Source organism: Balaenoptera musculus, chromosome 5 (genome assembly GCF_009873245.2).
Source record: "Balaenoptera musculus isolate JJ_BM4_2016_0621 chromosome 5, mBalMus1.pri.v3, whole genome shotgun sequence".
In the NCBI taxonomy this organism is placed as follows: Eukaryota; Metazoa; Chordata; class Mammalia; order Artiodactyla; family Balaenopteridae; genus Balaenoptera; species Balaenoptera musculus.
The window spans coordinates 134,869,934-134,875,756 of NC_045789.1; positions in this window are offsets into that span (position 1 = coordinate 134,869,934).

Below are 5,823 nucleotides of genomic sequence, written 5' to 3' on the forward strand. Positions count from 1 at the left end.
GAGCATATCTCACAAAGGCTCAAGGAGACGGCACAGGATGCTGGATTTCATAGGAGAACCTGAGCATCAGAGGAGAACCCATCCACATTCAATGACACGGGAAAGCACTTTGTGTGCTCCAGGCAGCAAATGAAGTTTAAGTTTCGAAGACTCTCAGTGTGCTTAAGAGAGTTGAAAGAAGTGTTCAAGTGGTCATGAAGTTTTGGAAATTCAGCAAACATAAGATGTCTTAACCTCAACCGCTAAAGAGTACTAACTCTCTCCATCCCAACCTCTGCTCCAGGTGGAATGGTTGCAAAAGCATGTTTGGGATCCAGTAAAGTAGAAGGTGAGTCGGGGATACATTTATATTGAGTTTAATGAGATATATTCCTGTGGTTCTCAGTCATGTATGTGTGTGGTTAGGTTACTGCCAGCTGGGTGAGGCTTCCGTGAACATGCTACCTCATAAACACAGCCAGTTTCATGACACAAACAGGCAGATCCAGAGATTATATCACAGTGGGAGCAAATCCTATAGCACCTGGGACCAGAGCATGTGGGGAGGAACATGAGATGTGAGATGTAGAGAGCCAGAAGCTAGACTGTGGAAAAGTGTTCCAATTATTAGATAAGTTAAAATTGTAAGCAGAGAATTTGATTCACATTGACATCTACTCAAAAGGAATTGACTCCTGTCAAAAATACACCTGATAAATAAATGTATACAATTACAAACACACTATAGCGATTTTCTTAAATTTTACAATCCCCCGAAATGGACATGATGGCATTAATAGGAAGTGGTGAAAACATCAATAAAAACGAATTTTAATCAACCATCTCAGAGGAAGGGTGGAATTATCTTTCTATACTTTATAGAAAATGTTATAAAATCTTTCTTCTATGAAAAGGTGTTCAAAGAGTATTTAGCCCAAAATGGAGGAGGAAAGTATTTTAGTGGTGTGGGGATTTTTTGATGTCCTCAGCATTAGTCAACTTTTTAAAATGTGTTGTGGTTTTCTAATTCTGTATCAATAGTCTCTTTCATACCTAAATTTGTACTCATACTATTGTATCCTTTTCTTAAAGAGTTTCTACAAAATCGTGTAAGTACCAGGCTCAACAAGACCTATATCTTTCCCTAAGTGGGGCATTAATAATAATTTTCCCTCATTTATATCTGAATCAGGATGCTAAAAGGACTCTACCAATAGTTTGAGATTGCTATAAAATCCCAAAGCTGAGGACTATCGGTGCTAAATATCACACACACTCTTGAAGGCCAACAGACACATCTCCACAGGACCTACCAAGGGTTCTAGCTGCTACCCTAAACATCACACACCCTACCCCAGCCTTCTAGCCTTACATAAAAGCAGACTACAACATTCAAAGAGAATGCATAAGAATCGAGAGTCATTAGTCTAGGGAGAGAATGTTACATGCCCTTCTCCTCCCCTGCAGGTCTACCTTCCAAGCCTTCTCCATATACCCCTGCCCTGAAAGGCAGCCTGTCTGGGCAGCATCAGTGGATTCTCATGGTCTCTGGCTGTCCTTGGGTGCCACTCTTGGGGAGAATGTGCAGGAGATTGTGGCGAGAAAGGAGAGCTGTAGCGTTAACAAGAGTTGGCTGTACCTACTGGGTGAAGAACACAACTCCTGCTGAGTGACCTTCTCTCCACACAGCTCTGTCTCCAGCTTCAGTAACCATCCTCTTCCTAGTATTTCAGTCTTAGGGGTAGTGGCTGCAAGAGGTCAAGTGTATTGAATTCTCCTTTTGTCATTCCTATATCTTTCCCACACCTTTTAAAATAGTCATTTTTTAATGCATAAAAAAATTTATTGTTTTACTTTGATCACTTTATCACAAGTTAGATTTTCAATTTCTCACCCATAGGCTTTTCCAGGTGAGTTTTTCCTCCCAATTTTTTTCTGGGAAAATGTACCGACATTGACTATATGAACTACTTCTAAGTGTACAGTTCAGTGGTATGAAGTATATTCATCCTGTTGCACAACAATCACCACCGTCCATCTCCAGAACTGTCTATCTTGCAAACTTAAAACTCTGTACCCATTAAACAGTAACTCCCTATTCTTCTCTCCCCCCAGTCCCTGGCAAACACTATTCCACTTTCTGCCTCTAAAAAGACAACCCACAGAATGGGAGAAAGTATTTATAAATCATATATCTGATAAGGGATTAATATCCACAATATATGGAGAACTACTAAAACTCACCAACAAAAACACAATCTGATTTTTTTAAAATGGCAAAAGCCTTGAATAGACATTTCTCCAAAGAAGATATACAAATGGCCAATGAGCACATGAAAAGATGCTCAACATCACTAATCATTAACACAATGCAAATCAAAACCACAATGAGATACCACATCATAACCCACTAGGAGAAACACACACACACACACACACAGAAAATAACAATACAGGTGAAGATGTGGAGAAATTGGAACTCTAGTGCACTATTGGTAGGAATGTAAAATGGTGCAACTGCTGTGGAAAACAGTATGGTAGTTCCTAAAAAAAAAAAAATGCAATTATATGCTCTACCAATTCTACTTCTAAATATGTATGCAAAAGAATTGAAAAAAGGGACTCAAAGAGATATTTTGGACATCCATGTTTATAACAGCACTGTTCACAAAGCTAAAACATAGCAGCAACCCATGTCCATCGACAGATGAATGGATAAACAGAATGTAGTACATACACACACTGGACTATCACTCAGCCTTAACTAGGAAGTAAATAGTCTCTTTGTCCCTTTAAAATTTTTTTTTAAAACTCTCCTTATTTTGACCCATTTCAAATGCGGTATCTATTTCTTACTGTCACTCAAACCAAATATATCTACACAAACTATGTAAGGGAGTTCTCAAGAAAACCACTCAAAGAGGTTAGATATCAACCCAAAGGGGAAACAGCCTTTCAAATACCTTTAGACTTCTGCTTATTCAGAGGACTTGCTGATCTTCCCTCTATGCTCTGGGGTCTCCTGCTAGAGGCAGGAGCTGAGGGGACCCAGAAGAGGTCAAACAGGAACACAGTCTCCCAGGTCAGGGACTTGAGCACAGAGAGGTCACCTGCAGAGCCTCCTAAGAGTATGCATGTGCCCCATGAGATGGCCCCCATTGGAGCTCCTGCAACTCAGGGCAGCAGAGCAGAACCCTGGAATCAGTCAAGAGGAAATGGCTTAGTATCATGTGCTCAGTTACACAAAAGACATTTTTCTCTTTCTTTTCCCCTTTTCCAAGCTCCAATGCCCTGGAGGATCCAAAGGATGTAAGAGTAGGGTTACCAGATAAAATACAGGATGCCCAGAGAAATTTGAATTTCAGATCAACAGCAGCAACAAAAAACATTAGTGTAAGTATGCACCACGGAATATTTGGAATATACTATACTAAAAATAATTTGTTGGGAGGACTTCCCTGGTGGTCCAGTGGTTAAGACTCCGTGCTTCCACTGCAGGGGGTGTGGTCTTGATCCCTGGTCAGGGAGCTAAGATCCCGTGGCTAAAAAAACCCAAAAACATAAAACAGAAGCAGTATTGTAACAAATTTAATAAAGACTTTAAAAATGGTCCACATCAAAAAAAAAAAAAACTTAAAAAATATTTTTTACAAAATAAAAATAGTTTGTTTATCTGAAATTCCAATCTAACTCGGACTTTGCTTTTTGTTGTTGCTTTTATTCTTTATTTTTTGTTTTCTAAATATGACAACCTAACATAAGAGGAAGGAGACAGTGTCTCAGGGTTAGAAATTTCCCCACCCGGACCGCCACACACACAGTTTAAGGCTGATCATTAAAGGGGAGGAGAAGAGAGGGTTTTAGATCAGAAATGAGATTGAATTCTAAAGTATTCTAGACCAGACTGGACTGTTTTCCATAGAAAAGGAATAGGAAAGTTCTAGAGTCTGTCATAAGTCCCTTTAAAGGGTGACAAGGAGAAAAAGGAAGACAAGTTCACGTTCTTGTGCCCCACCAATTTCAGATTTGTTCAATAAGACTACAATAAGAAAATTAAATGTCCGGAATTTGATAAAATATCCAAATGCAACCCTGGATTGTCATTAATTCTAACGTGGAGCATATCTATCCACACACAGATAACTACCATCCCTAGAAATAAATGCAATGAGTTTTTGGAATAGTGGCCATGCCTTTCTTTGAGGACAGATGCAAGAGTTTTGATGAGGATTCTCAGAGATCAGTTCAGGCTTGAGAAATACCAGAAAACTGGGATGGGGATGAAAATGAGGACTTTCCACCCTCTTAGGTAAAGCCCCTGTGCAGACATGAAGTGCTCGGCTAGAAGCTCAAATGGGAACAGCATGGATGCAGCCTTGATAGAGCTTGCTGAGGAAGCTGATTCCTCTGCCACCTCTGGGGACCCCTCATGAAAAAGGGATGTCTAGAAGATGATACTTAAACACCACCTCAGATACTCAGTTTCTTCAAAAGACTGAATCTCTTCTTTTAAAATTTATTTTTAAATTTAATTCTTATTTTATACTGAACCTCTTCTTAAAGAAAGAAAAAAAAATACGGTGTAAGAATGGCCCACATCTTATGACCTGACATCCCTCCCTAAATTGCTTGGGCACGTCATCAGAGAAGCAAGCCTCATCTAATAGAATGGACAGAAAAGTGTGCTCTCAAACCTTTTAGGGAAACCAGGAAGGCACAAAAATACAGGGAATTCTGGACCTGTCCTGGGGGAAGAAACTTTGGAGCCCTAGTTAAAAATGATTGAGATGCAAGCTACGGTTCTCCTGAAGTTAATGAAGCTAATTTGGGAAAAGGAGGAGAGGGAGGTCAAAGTCATTGAAGACAGAAAGAGAAAAGATGAGAAATTGTTAACAGTCATGAAGATCCCTGGCAGGGCTTTAAGTGGAACAGATGATTCCTTGGAACATTGTTCAGTGATAACTTTAAAGGCCTGAGACTCAGTGAATCAGACAGGCCAACCCTGCTTTCTAGACTGAATGCTCAAAGTAGTAGATCTTCTTCTCTTGAACTAATGGACTACTCCTCCAAGGTGAAAAATAATATAGAAGGCCTACCTCGTAGGGATAGAGATAAATTAGCCTGCATAAAATTGTTGGAGAATCCCTTTCTGAGAAAGCAGCATCTAAGATGAGGAGTCAGCCCTGCAAACAGCAAAAGGGAAGAGCAACTCAGACTGAACAGCACGTGGTATGGCTTCAAAGTGAAAAGCAGCTTTGCGTGTTTGAGGTACTGAATAGAAATCCATTTGGCTGGAGCACAGTGAGAGAGCAAATGGCACCAAGGAGTTAGGGAGGCATGTTAGAAGTTGAATAAGAAAGTGAAGAAATAAGTGAATAAATGTGTGATTACTATGAAGGATGTTTGCCTTTCACCTGTCAGTCAGATTTGTGAAGAAAGGATGCTCTAGGCACAAAATGAGTCGTGGCTGTTTTATACAGGGAAGAAAAGTAAAATGAATCCCTAGAATCTACAGACAGAAAAGAATTTAAAGTCTTGGGGAAAGACAGCATGAATGTAAAAAGTAGATACTGGTTCCATGGTAGAGAGACACCCTTCTCCCCTTGCTCCAAGAAGGCTGATGAGGAGGGATTTCCCACCCCAGAAGCCCTGCATTTGGAAAGCATCAGTGCAAACAAAAGCTCCCTTGTTTCTTTCCACGAAACTGCAAGAAGACCATCACTCACAACAGGTGTTAACAGATAGACTGTATGCTCAGGATTTCCTTAACTGGCAAAGAACAGCTCCTGGATGACTGGTTTTTGAGACGATGGTAGCCATTGCCATTGACAATTAGTAAGTGTC